Source organism: Lytechinus variegatus, chromosome 3 (genome assembly GCF_018143015.1).
Source record: "Lytechinus variegatus isolate NC3 chromosome 3, Lvar_3.0, whole genome shotgun sequence".
Taxonomy (NCBI): Eukaryota; Metazoa; Echinodermata; class Echinoidea; order Temnopleuroida; family Toxopneustidae; genus Lytechinus; species Lytechinus variegatus.
The window spans coordinates 71,263,010-71,278,497 of record NC_054742.1 but is presented as its reverse complement, the minus strand read 5'-3'; positions in this window follow the sequence as shown (position 1 = coordinate 71,278,497).

Here is a 15,488-nt window from a genome sequence, read left to right as displayed (position 1 = left end):
TGAGTTTTTGCAGTGCACTAACGGATCTTCACAGGCAAGGGAGGGGGGGAGTCGTCGAAATGCAACCTAATGAAATGAGTATCGATTATCATTATCTTCTGCTTTCAGGCGCTATACGTTTAATAACTCTTCGTTTCATAAGCGTAGGATTTGACTCGTCGCTAGATGACGAATGTAATATTATATATCTACAAAGTTTAATTAGCAGTACATGCCTTTTAGCATTATTGCACTTTCTGTTCGATTTTTTCGCAATCGTTATGTAGCATTTTTAAAAATAGTTTCAAACCGTTTTGAACACTTCATCTGGTTTTGATAGCAACCCAGCCGTCAACGTGTGCAAAGACAAATACTGCAACATTGACAGATATTCACAAAATATCAATTTTCCATCATCATGGCCATGTGAAACAACAACAAGAACCAAACACTGTCGAGAAAATCCCGGAATGACTTTGAAAGAATTGTGGTCTTAAATCCATGCAAGATCTATCCAAGCTGTGAAAACAAGGGCTTTGTATTTTTGTACAAATACAGAAACGATTTATCCGCGTTTGAACCAGGCATGAACTTGAAACGATACATACCACTTGGCTTTAAGCTGTCGGCAACGGCAGCGTTTAATATTTAGATGGGTTTGTCATACGTCAGATGGGGGATCAACTTCTCAACTATCGCCATTTTGTTTGAATGTAACAAAATGAAAACGAGATCATTCTCTCCATGGCATGTATAGAGGCTATATACCCCGTGCCTGTTGCAGCAGGCTTGGACCAATAGTCAGAAAGGGCGGTCCTTTAAGCCCCGTTATGTCAAATAATAATCAATCAAAGAAGAGGATTGGTGGAAGATGATGGAGATCATTTCCGTTTCATGTCTGTATTGGTTGCGGTTTGAGGGAGAGAGAGACAGGCAGAGATAGGGAGAGAACGAAAAAGATAGAGAGAGGGGGAGGGGAGAGGGAAGAGGAGGAAGAAGGGGGCATTTCTTTTGTTAGGGATTTCGAAACGAATGACGTGTACCGGTATGCAGAACAAGAACGCAAAAAAGTGCACTTTTTTACTTTCTTCCGTAGACGTACTATAGGTTCGTTTTTTTTTAAACAGAACTTAAGTCTCGAAATTAAAGTTTTATTGCAATTATTTTTATTTCAGTTTTATTAGCTTAAGAGTCAGTTTCATGTAGGCCTATTACACAGAATGCTTTTGCTTTATTTATTCATAATTCAATGAAAATTATGAAAAGTATACCATTACAGTTATACAGAGGAATGCATTATATTGTAGCATTCATAACTATGAATTATTTCCGATTCTCGCGTGTGAACATCATTCATCCGCAGACATTTTTTTGCCTTTTGTGCCTTTTTTGTCTCCGTCTCTTTCTGCCCGCCCCCCTCATACCCCCTTCCCTACCCTTGCTTTTAGCTGGTTCCTATGCCATTGTGAACCAGTGAGGGTCGAGGTCTCGAGGATGATAATTTTTTTAATTGTTTTAGGACATCTACAGAGGAGGGGCAAACGCTCCTACTATTTGTAACAATTTACCACCTCCCTATACGAGTCCCAAAACATATCAGCGAAATCGATTTATATTTGAACTTGAACATTGTTGGAGCAGACGACCCGGGATGGTTTGCGGGATGAAGTGATCGTAGAGTATCCTTTCGACCGATTCAGGTAGTGCGGTCATTCTGTTCGTCTGACGTGGGTGCAGTAACACCCTCCCATCCTTCCAGTTGCTTCTGAGCGGCTCACGTCGTCTGCTAGAGCTGGAGGGGAGATCAGCCCCGACGCTTTTAGAGTTGACTGTACCATTTTATGTACTGCTCACTTCATCTTTCAATTAAGCCATCATCCTTAACCGTACAGCGCCTCCTTCCTCTGTCGAGTGTGATTTGGAACAGATCGATGGGTACTTGTCAATTGACTGCATTTTCTCTTTATTTTCATTTTATGGGAAGTCTATTTGAGTAGTTCTAAGCAGTTCTGTCAACATTTTACTTCTCCGCCTCCTCTTCAATTTTTCTCTTTACCCCCCTTCGCATCACAGCTATTGCTCTAATATTTGCAGAGTTGATGCGAGCGAACATCTCATTGTGTTCTCCTCAATTCGTGTACCGGATTGAAGGGACACCACATCAGACGGGTTTGAGCTTAACCCCCTGCCCCCTTCCCCCTTCTCTTTTGTGTCCTGGGAGCCCCAGACAGAATGCTATACGGATAATAACATGGATTAGTTCCACATCGACGAGACAAAACTTTCATTTCGCATCGGAACGACAAATCCTGCTTTTCACCCTGGCAGTATCATTGTGGTGTGTTTTCAAAAACTTTCAGATCGAGCGCTCAGAAAGTTTTATTTCTCAGAATTTCTTTTCAAACGTTTCATTCAAGAACGTGTTAGCTTTATTCGGTAACAATCATTATTTGATCGTGATCACGGCCGTCTGCTTGAGGATTTAGTCGTATAGCAAGACTTTCATGCGGGACCCTACGGAGCCTAGCTTGCCACATTAGCCGAGTATCTCGGGGCGATATAGATCCTCGATAGACGAGTGGAGGTAAGTGAATATACAATCGCATGCATTTTATTCCCCCTTTCTGTTAACTTTCCTTACTCCTATACCAAATGTCAGTCAAGTGACGACTTCCCACTTACCCATGGGGCATGTCCACAACTGACAAAAAAACACTGCGTTCTCCCTTTTGTAAGAAATGTCCGAATGGAAGTAACGATTGTTGTACAATTGTGGATTGAAATGACATGTTGGCAAACATGAGCGAGGGGAGATTCAAATACTGGCTGGTAGTGGCACCACACACACAGCTTCAAAGACATACCACCCTCAATGGAAATATGAACATCTTTAGAAGTTTATTTCAAATACTAGACACTGAACAAGTCAGAGAAATGAATATAACATTTAGTGCGTCAATTGCTGCATTCGTGAAAGCATTTGCAATCTTTAATAAATTTAGTATTGAGTTTTACAGGGAGCATATTAACAGGTTAGGCACCTTAAATTGATTTTTTAAAACTTCTGATTGACACAAAAACATAATATATATTTGAATGGAAACATAATCATCACGACGAGAACAAAATTTCGTAATTACCGTCAGTACGAATATACATTTTTTTTGGCAAACTGGAGCATGGCGAATGTGACTTATTATAAATGAACTTTATCGAATTTATGTTTAAAAGATTTTAAATCTGTTGATAGAGTTGGTTGTTCACAAAATATCCTTCATACATCACAGTATTTCTATTCAATGTGTACTCTCTTAAGTGTTACTATGATGTCATAAATGTCCCACTGACGCCCTGAAGGCACTGATGACAATAAACGATTTAAAATTGATAACAGGAATGAAATTTATCTCGCCGCCCGCTCGGATCTGTGTATTTGTGTTTTTGCTCGTACAATATTTCCCCCTCGTTTGTTTAGCTTACTCCAGTTACTTTCATCAACAAGAAAAAAATGATTGGCGTTTGGTGCTGTAGGCCCTATATGTAAATTCGAGAATCCCACTTCCAAATACATTTTGCATTAATACATGGATTCTCTGTCTCATCTCGTATACCAGTCACAGAAATTCATTTGAAGTGCCAACCTAAAGTCAAACAGAATAGTTCCAGGTGAGTTTGAGGATGACGTAGAGATATAGCATGCATACTAAGTGAAAATTCCTTCAAATTTCCTTCAAAAAAGATATGGGGTACTTAATGTATGACTTAATTTGGTGCATTTTGATATCTCTCGTGATCGCGCCAAATTGATAAGTGTGATTTTAGCGTTTTAAAATGGCACTGATCTCCCTCCCAAAATGTATTTCACGATGTGTGAATTAATATTAACTATTAAACCTAACTTTTTTGGACGGAAAAATACACTGAAAACATGATACCATACTCGACTAACGGGAATGCCCCTCCCAAAAACAAATCAATGAAGAGATTTGATAGATGTTTTGAGCTTATTTTTTTCCCAAGGATTGGTATTGGGTTTTTTATTCGTTTCATGTTTTATAGATTTGATACGATTACTCTTAATATTTATATTCAACATTGCGAGGTGCCCATTTCATCGTGTGAAGATCGTTTTCGTCATTATTTTATCCTGTTCAGTTCTTGTTTTACTTTGTCGAAATTATCAGTTGGAAAATAAATTAAACTTTTTTTTATTTTCCTTTGATTTTTAGTTGCCATAAGCAAGGATATTATAGTTTTCTGTTACACACATCAGGAATGATAATCTGATTAGGCTTTTAGTTATCATGATCATGTGTAATGATGAAGTTGTTTTCATCGTGTGTGAGTCGTCTCTCGCTTACACAGTAGGGCTACAGAGTCAAGTTCAGATATCTTGTTGTTCATATTTTTCTCTAATAAACATGGCAAAGGCAATACTATCCATTCGATTTTTTGAACTTGAAACATCATTGGTGGGATCATCGGTCCCTTGAAGAGGAGCTAATGTCACTAGCCGGCCCGTATCTGATTTCGCCGCTGTCTCGCTCTCGACAGATGGAATGATAAATACATTCATTTCGAGTCACGGAGGAATACATTTCGCTGCTCCCAGTGGTCCAGATCTGATGCCATGCAAGTGATCTTGACATGAAGGCAAATGATTTGGAATACTCGTGTTACAATGGACCTTTTCGATGGCTATTTGTCACGTTAGCCTGACGGTCGACCGATAACTTAACGGGTAGGTCCAGGCTGACAAAAAGTATTTATAGCTTAATGAATAGAGTAGAATTCACTGAGCAAAATGCCGAAAAATTCGTCAAAATCGGACAACAAATAGCAAAGTTATTGAATTTTAAATTTTAGTAATATTTTGTAAAAACAGTCGTCATGAATATTCATTAGGTGGGCTGATGATGTCACGTCTCCACTTGTTCTTTTGTATTTTATTATATGAAATTAGGTTTATTCAAATTTTTTCCTCCAAGAACTAGAAAAATTGGATTGACAACTGATTTAGTGCATTAGATATTTATTGCTGCAACTTATTTCATTATAAGGGAGACATTTTATTCACACAAGTATGAAATAATGAAAAAAATATGATTTTATGTAATAACATAAGAAAACGGAAAGTGGAGATGTGACATCATCAGCTCGCCTAATGAATATTCATGACGACTGTTTTCACAAAATATTGCTAAACTTTAAACTTCAATAACTTTATTATTTGTTATCCGATTTTGATGAAATTTTCAGCATTTTGCTCAGTGAGTTCTACTCTGTGTATTAAGCTATAAATATTTTCAGCCTGGACCACCCCTTTAATGCTTAAAGGGGAATGAAACCTTTGGAACAAATAGGCTTGTGTAGAAACAGAAAAATCAAAGAATAAGAATAAAGAAAGTTTGAGAAAAATCGGACAAATAATGAGAAAGTTATGAGCATTTAAATATTGCAATCACTAATGCTATGGAGATCCTCCTATTGGCAATGCGACAAGGATGTGTGATGTCACTGATGAACAACTTTTCCTTTGATGGACTATAAAATACGCTCAAAATGTCTCTTTTTGCTTTTTCTTATGATGATACAAACTCTTTATCCATGATGTATTCTTAAAAAATATGTATTACATTCCCTCATGTAGAAAGAACACATGATCTATGGATAGATGTGATAAAAGAGGCAATTCAAGTGAAATATATACTAAAGTAATGGGGAGAGTTGTTCACAAGTGACATCACACATCTTTGTCGCATTGCCAATTTGCTATCTCCATAGCATTAGTGATTGCAATATTCAGATGCTCATAACTTTCTCATTATTTGTCCGATTTTTCTCAGACTTTCGTTGATCTGTTTCTTTGATTTTTATGTTTTCACACAAGCTATCTTGTTCCAATGGTTTCATTCTCCTTTAACATGCTCAAGGAGGATGCTTGGATGTATTAAAGCCACCGCACACCTTACGACTGTTCGTGACTCGATTTTGGAGCAAATGGCATTCTGCTCGGTTTCTGAAAATGTGAATGGAACATCATTTTATTTGAGGACAAAATTAGTTGAAAGAATACTAATATAACCATTTTGAAAGATTGCAAGCTTTTATTTTGGAGTAAAGGCAAAATTAGTTTCAAATCTTAGCTAATCGTGCGACTGCTATGGCGTCATTAAGACTAGATATTGAATTCGCTTTTATTCTAAGAAGGATGATAGCATAGTCACACTTTGAACATAGGTGTTCGTACGATGATTTAGAACATACACATTAAGATATTCTAAGTCTTAATATTAGCATCAAATTCTACATTTTATTCTGACATCGGGTCGCAGACCAATCGTATGTGCGGTCGCCTTAACACATGATGGGGGCACTGTAGGGCGTATTCATGGTTTTTAATAACTGTTGAGCTACAAGAAGGATGTGGGATGTACACTAAAAGATGATTTCACTTGATGAGAAAGCTAACATATTATGCTTATGGTAGAAACAGGGAGCCACATAGACAATGATAAAACACCCCGGTCTTATCTGATATAAAATTGTTTTCCCTTCATTGTGTCTAAAAGATGCCCTATCAAAGATGCAAACTAGTATATGAGTGATATATTTTGCCCTCGAAAAGTGTCGTGTATGGCTGTTAGAGTCTCGCAGGAGTCTTAATAAATGAAATGTATGAAAATGTGTTGGCAACTTTGACCCCTGTTCCCAACTTTTATAGCATTGTGACGTAGAGAGATGAAATACCACTGAACTCGTTCGATCCCGAAGCAACACACTCTTCCTTTACTAATATACTCACAAGAATAGGCCTATTCATAAGGCATTGCCTCTATCCCTCTCATACCTCGTCTGAAGAAATTCTACAGATCAAATTGTGATGATTTAATAAAAAAATGTGTTGCATTAATTTTTGTTACACATTGCATTTTGGTGTAATGCATTTATCTACAGGGACGCCTATTTCGTGGGAAAATAATGTTGTTCTCTCACAACTCTGAAGGTAAAATGTGACATCAACGTCACCTTTGGCTTCAGGAGCCGTGGCTATGATCAGTAGGTCATTCTGACGTTGAAGCCCGTCATCTATCAATCCGAGTTAGTTTTTTATTAGAATCCCAAAATAATGATGCAGTGACGTTTATTTCTGGAAGAGCATGCTCCATGAAGCTGTAAGGGGATTCGTTTGCTGCTTTCCATTATTTGATATGAAATTGGTGTTTCACGCGTCAAAGAAAGTTATGTATGGGTAGAAGCCAGAAGTATATGATACAGAAAGTCTGAGACATTGGGAAGGAAGTGAATTAAAAGAATCTTGAATGTTTAATCATAAAAACAACCAAAGTTGGGAGAGATACAATTTCAACGCTTTCTACCATGCAGAGTCATAATTATGTTGGATACGTCCTCTTTTTTTTTTAGAGCAAACCCCAGCCAAAGTTTTCTCTCTATAGTTGTTATTTTTTCCACCTCGAATGTTTTAAAGCACAGATGGTTATAAGGAAGCAACCAGAGAAACAACGGCGTTGGGTTCTTTCCGAAGGTCCTGATTATGAACTTTTTACCAAAGCACACGAAAGTTTCGCGACCCCGGGCCGGTTACCGGATTGGGAAACCAATGCCTTGCCATGCTTACTTAACGATCGTTGATCAAACCTGCAAGCGAGTGAAGCGAGCAAGGAATCACGTATCACTTTATAAGGTTCATTTTTATCACCCATGATAAAAGATTTTCTATGAGGTATGATAATTGATATCATATAAGCCTAGTGATGAATTCTCCAGCATGGATGACGTAGATGACTGTAATTTGTTTTTAACATTATCCTACTCGATCGGGCGTGTAGTATATACCGAGGAGCTTAAAATCTAGGCCATCCTCGTCAGTTCCCGCTGTCTGTTCACTTGATGAATACCCTTACATCAACACACGTCAAATTGGGAAGCTCGTGGGAATGTTCTATTCTACCATATTATGCAAAATGTTGGTGCACTTGACACGAACGTGGCCTTTAACCTTATCAGGTCATGGATTCAGTCGTGAGGTCGTCGCAATTGTTATTAGTTTGACGTTGTATTTCATATTTTAACACTAAACTTGCTTTATTTTTGCCTCTCCGTTTGCCTGAAAGATCATTGTTTTCTCCACGTTGGTTGGAGAAATTTTGTCTAAGGCCATATGCATGATATGCGTTAATTATCACCATTTATTGCCTTACATTTATTATCATCGCACAGAACCGCCTTTGTTTGACTCAGTTTGAAATGATTCTATACTTTCATGGACATGTAGGGCCCTATTTCTACATTTAAGAAATATTATAATGAATTATTACAATATTTTTCCCCATGCCATCATAATTGTGAGTTTTTGGTGTGGGTATGCCTTATGAAATTGCACTCTTCATAATCAAAGATAGCTATGACCGAAGATTGAGAAGAAGTTATAATCTTGAATTCCTTGAATATTACTGATCTGTATGCTATTTCATTAAAATAGAATTCAGTGTTAAGAAGGAATGAACAATGAAGTTGAAAAAAATAGACCAATTCCCTACATAAACTGAATTATTTTATCATCATCAATCTGGTTAAGCAATGGACGAGAAAATGAAGAATGCAATGATTATGATACAAACTTTCTATCCTTGCATGATTTCCATACCTTACCTGATAATTTCTCTCAACACTCTGGATTTTAGGCATTAAATCACGTCCAGCTAGCAGTGCTTCGTACTTTAAATCCAAGTCAACAAACAGTTTGGTTTAGGACTTTCGTCGCGTGGACGAAAGATATCGCTTTCTTTAGTTGTGAAGGGAGATATGAAATTCTCATCCTATACATAATGCACAAATTCCATCTTCATAATACATTTTTAAGTATCGATATGGATGAAATAATTTAATCAGTATGAATTTGATAATAGAAATTTCAAGAAACATGCAATACACTAAATGCTTTACCACAATTGGTTCTCTCTCTCTCTCTCTCTAAACAAAGGAGAATACAAATAAAGTGAGAGGAGGGAAAATCATCTACTATTGATACTGCATGCTTTACATTTTATAATAACATTCATTTTTTTATAATGATGATACCATTGCAACATTCAAGAACATGTTTGATTCTAATGAAATTGGCTATTCCTCCTATTCACTTTCTGTGTATCCATGACTGTGATGTGGTTTCTTCTAGGAAAGTAAGGGGTAATGCTACATATCTAGCACACGTCTTCGACATGTTCGAGAGCAGCAGTTATGAGATACCATATAGGGATTCCATATTTTACTCCTTTCATCCCTTAAAGTTTGAGAAATGCCATATACATAAATGACATTGATCTTGAGTCTAGGTAGCTCTGTCGGCAGCTATCTCCACACCTCTTCAAAGCTGAAACAACAATGAAGTTAAGGAGACAACCATTAGGAAACCAACCCCCTCCGTCAAGGCAAGATTCCCTGACCTATATCTCAATCTGGGTGATATAAGATCAGATAAAAAAGAAACGAGGTGAAGTTTATTTTGATGAATTCCTTTTAGACACTTTTTGAATTGGTTATCATCAGAATTCAGCGCTCGGCTTTGATCTTGATGTATGAATGCAATGAATGCGTTTTTGTCTTAGAGTTCTGTGCCCTCTTCCCTTCCACCCGACATCCTGAAGCTCTTCACGTTCCTGTAACTACGGCTTATTTTCCATATCACCAATGTATGCCGAGATTTATTTTTGATACTTCATTGCTTCATTTATTTATTTTTGATGCTTTTATGAATAATGAGAAATGAAGGTTAGAAAGCGGAGTCCAAGTTAGCATCAAGTACAAAAAACGAACAACCACGAAAGACTATGCATTCCATTTATCCGTCATATAGATTTTTTAAAATGAATGACTGATGAAAGAAAAGTGATACCAAAACAAATTATGCGTAACACTACTTCGCTTATTAACACTTCTGGTAAATATGTTACAACCTTTGATGTAGAAGAATTTAATGATATTAAAAAAAAAAACAAGTGCACACCTAGTTACCAATAATGCATATAGCATTTCCATTTATTTGAAAGCTGGATAAAAGAGCATTGTAGATTAAATGCCTTGCTCACGGGCATAGGTGCCGCGGCCGGGGATCGAACTTAGCCAGGCGCCTTAGACCACTCGGCCACGGCACCTCTAAAAATGATATAACATCGATATCGATGACGTACATGGTGATACATTTTAAAGAAAAGGCCAAACTTTAGAGTCGATCAAGAACCTTTTTCTTTCTTTTCTTTATGCAAGTATAACAAGATTTGTGACGAAATGGTTCTGTATTTGGTTTGTTCTTTAACCCATAAGCCTTGAAAATGACGAAATTATGAATCTTTGGAAGAATTTTAGAAATTGCGCTCATGTACTTATATCAATCATCATTATTCAATTCAATTTAATCCATTTATTAGATATCCTTTAGAATATGCTTTATAATCTCATATTACGCAAGGATAAAACGATGCAGCAAGAGGTAAACTGAAATAACCAACAATTTAAAAATAAAGATAGTAGAAATATAAGAGAAATGAAAGGGAAATGTAGCGGAGGTATACGGAGCCGAAAAGGCCATATATACCAATGAACTATATAATATTCCGCTTTATGAATTCTGTTGCTGGAAAATGTATTTATTTTGAAAGGGGGAGAGTAACGATGCAGCCCGGAGCGAATAAGCATGCATACACCTGATCAGATATGGGAGACGATGATAGAAACTCCAGCTGAAATTACTTTCTTTCATCATTTTACACTGTTTCCATGGCACCCATTTCACAGAATAATACCATCTTTTTATGTCTTTTTTCCCATCTTGTTGGTGGAGAAAAGTGAAATCTTACGGATAATAGTCTAAAAGATCGATGCAAATGTCCGTTTTTTAATAGTACTGAAGCGAACCCTGTTCCAGTCACCAGTTTGGGAACCTTTGTCAAAGGACCCCCTCCCCCCATGGGTTTAACCGCTCGGGGGGGGTGTCGAGAAATTTCGGGATATATTCTACACACACGATGACACGCGTATGAGCAAAAATAACTCATGTTTAGCACAATTTGGACAAGAGGTGGACTTCGGTCGAGTGGCTAGATTAAAAAAAAAGTTAGTCGGGGATGGGGTCTGTTTTGAAACAAAGTGAGGGCTAAAGTTGGGAATATTATCCAGGCAGATATAGTTTCAGGATATTACTTCCGTTTATCTATTTGATTGTTGGGACTGAACTCCAGTCATGTTTTAATCCATACACACGCTTCTTGACCGTTAATAGCATCATGGTCATAATTAGTCATCAACATCCATTTGTGGACCAGGACCAGACCATATTCTGATTCGGATTCTCCCTCGAAGATCAAAGAATATTTTCAGAAGAAACAACGCCACATATGATAATGAAATACCAAAGCGTATCCTTTATCACCGATAACAAAAAGTGCGGTAAAGCCAGACGAGCGTGTCGATATATAAATTTGAAAATCTTTGAACCAACACTAGCTTTGCCAGAAACCTCTCCTTTGGCAAGAAGTTCCCCCGTGGATTCGGCAGGGAAGCTCGCCATGATCCCGTACGTCGGATCGCATCTTCGATTTGCATCCATCAAAACCAGCAAAGGGATTTAGATTCTGAAAACAAATACCTTGGTATAAATCTCGGGCTGTAGTTATGGAAGGATAATGACTTTGTATTACTCTTTTTTAAAGAATACTATAGAGGGTTAGAAAGATGTAGGGGATAGCGAGAGAGAGGGGGAGGGATCGAGATAGAATGGAGGAAGAGGGAGATAGGTGGAGAGAGAGAGAAAGAGAGAGAAAAATGGAGAACTAGAAAGATTATGATGATGGTGATGTGAAAGAACACTTTCTATTTACATACCGGACTACAAAATCAATTTCATTTGTCATTTGTAGATGGAACGATGGACCACCTACCAAAGTTAGGTAGAGGAAGAGAGATGGTATACTGTACGCCCTGTCGTGGGTTATTGTATTGTTACAACGTAATTTTTGAAGTTCAAAATTATTCAATTTATGTGAAGTAACTGAATAATTTTGGGGGTCATACTTATGCCTGTATTTTCTCACACTAAAATGCCCTATAACGCGGCTCATCGTGTCAGGGTGTAAATACTGATGAGAAAAATGTTAGAGGTGCAGAATTTTCGTGAGACAACGTGGCTGCGAAATCAACAGAATACACACACTCACCCCCCCCCCCCCACACACACACTAAGCATTAAAATGTACCCGGTCTCACCTGTACTTAAGCCCCCAAACCCACATAGATTACGTAGATTGCAGCAATCATTAAGGCGCCCCTTAATTATCAGCATTGCGAAGCATAAATACCATGCTCAGAATTGACCATGGTCGGTCATGGTGGTATATGGCGCCCCCGCAGCACCCCTGTTTGGAATGATGATCAACTATGATCTGTCGGGGATGATACATCATCTTACATGACGAGTTTGTTGTCGCAGATTATCTGATTGAAATAGCAAACCATCGACACAAAATCTTTTCCCCTCTCATTCATCATGTCCAAGGGGTAATACAAGCTTTTCAGAATCTTCCGGGGGCGGCAAGGGGGGTAAGCGTTTACCCCTGTCGTCCATGTATACAGCATGAAAAAGGTTTTACTAAACTATAACAATATTAAGATTATTTCGGAAACATAAGGCACCTATTAAAATAATCTTGATAATGCGAAATTTAAGGCAGGAATTGGAACTGAATATGACACTCTCCTTTGATATCTCATTTTAAGCATGTTAAGACAATGGCTAAGCTGGATTTTCGGGGATGTACTGAAAGATTTGTAAATGAGACTAACTTTTGAACAATGAATGGTTCATTTAATAACATTTATGTAAAAGTGTTGAAAAATTATGTCTTTTTAGTCCCCTAAAAGCCTCTGTAGATAAATTGGAATCTTTCATTTATTCATGCTGAGCGATGAGTTGAATTAAGCACAGTCCTCTTCCTCTTAATTGATAGAAGAGGTGTAGACTTCCACGTCTCCATGTTTCTGGCGCACCATGGGGGCAACATTATACCCCTATTCTACCAGATGGGGGCGGCGATGCACCCTTCGTGAAAGAATCTCCGCCCATGGTATCCCTGCTCTCTACGCCTGTCATGATGTTGACTGAGTGATCATACTTTAAATGCTTGATGGATAGATGGGGGAGATAAACGATTGTGTTCTAAGAATCACAATGTCCGCCCATCTCTTTAGGGCTTCAATGGAGTATCGGTTAAAGGGGTTGGTGAAATCATGGACCTACTAGTAGGTCCATGGTGAACATACACGGTCTAGAGGGGGGGGGGGGTCACATGTACAAAATAATATTAATAAGTATAGTGTTCTTGTGGCAAGCTTATCATTTTATTGTCCATTTTAACTAGAAATTTCGTTTTTAAAACGCCATGATATTGCCCTAAGAAGAGATAATCATGATAAAGTCAAGACGATGAAGATTTTTAAACAAATATTTGTTTAATTATTTTGAAAATAACTTATCAAGTAATTCTCAGAAAAAAACGAAATATCATACTTTAGTTTCAGCTTCATTATTATTCAGGGCCACATTGAACAAGGAGAGGGCAGCAAATTTGGTATTTCTTTAGTAAATTTAATGACATATATAGTCAAGCAAGCAATGTTGGAAAAACTTAACCTTGAAAAAAAGCCCCTATGCATGGCCACTCAAATGATTTTTTTTTCTAAGGGGGCGGGGGATGTTAATATGAGATGAATGATTGTTCATTCCTTTTGATTCTATCACCATAAGATAAAAGCATATACTTTCACGATTAGAAAGAGGGTGGGGAGGGGGTATGCAACCCCCATGGAACATCTTTCTTCTACCTACACCCTTAAAGAAAGATGATTCACCCCAAGAGTGGGGGCGGGTTGCATGGTATGTCCAGGGCCTCCCATAACCTCTATCCACACCTCTCGGATAAAGATGATTGCACTCTAGTCACCCGTGTCCATGACCCAGATCACGTGTCAAATACAGCCAATGACTCCATAATCCTCCTGCTCCCCTGCCGACAGACAGGCCGGTACCACAAAATGGCGCCTTTAACTCTTAGACTCGTCCGTCAGACAGTCGTATGCATGTATCTTGCCTGAACGCCAACCTTGCTGCAAAATATGTTTAGCTAAATCCATAACTTGGCGTTATGGCGTGTGCCTGTTATCTAGGGTATTAGGGAAGTTACAAATTGATGCGGAGGATCTTCCAAGTCCACTCTTAACAACCGTGCGTCAAGAAGTTACCTTGCAATGCAAATCTTTCATGAGCAGTTTAACAATCATAACTATTATAATGAAATAGACAGTGTCCGAGAACTATTTAATCATACATACATACCACGTGCTATCTAAAGTAGATTAAGACCTATTATAGTATTGGATAGTGCGGATTAGTCCAGAGAGTGATAAAGTAGTCTCGAGTCATGTAGAGAAAACAAGACCATAAAGATGGCCAGTGAAATGGTGTAGGATTGCTTTGAATAATGGGCTAATTAGCTACGTATGGACGTAGATTTTCAACTTCGAATGATACAATTCCTTCCTTTTGACGATGTGGTAAATTTCATAAGATGACAAGAAATACGTAAAACCAAACGACGTTACAACGCAGAGAAAATTTCGGCGTAATATATCTTTTTAAAAAATACAACAGAACGATTTTGCTGTTCTTTGGGTCTCATTACCTACGACTACTTGGCAAATCGTTTGAGATCAGTCAAACTTCGAAGCCAGCGAAATTCTAGATTCGCTGATACCTGGTAACTGATATGTGATAATTTATGTAAACAGATGGAAAGAAAATGTTCTGAATAGCAGCGTAAGGTGCGAATGAGAATACCTTGAACCTGACATCGTAATCTAAGCCCGCCAAAATTTTACCATCTGCGTTACAAGCTTTGTCTGTCGTCTGCGTTGGGATGACTGCTATGTGGTACCTGCATGTCTAGTCCGTGAGTGTGTGGGGGTGGGGTCTGGGATGGGATGGGGGTTCGGGGTGGGGGAGAGGGAGGGGTGTAGATTGAGTGAGGCTAAGATAGATTGACCTGATGACATGTATGATGTGTAGTGTCAAAATGTAGGATCGGACATGAAATAAGTGTGATGCATCCGTGTGTGTGTGTGTGTGTGGATGGGTGTGTGTGTGTGTGTGTGTATGTATGTCTTTTTTTTATCCTGAGAATTTAGTTTGTTTGGCCAACTCATATGTTCTAAGCATGCCGGAATATTTTATATGAAGTATGACAAATGACAAAACATTTATAGTGGTCTTCGTGCTGAGTATATGACTTTTATGAGAATGATTACATTAAAACAATATCTTTACCAAAGTGATATAGAGTATTAAATGAAGCGAAAATGATAAGAGCTTATTAAATGTTCTTTTAATTGTTTTTATTTAATCATTTAGGCATAATTTTAAGAGGAGAAGGGAAAAAACA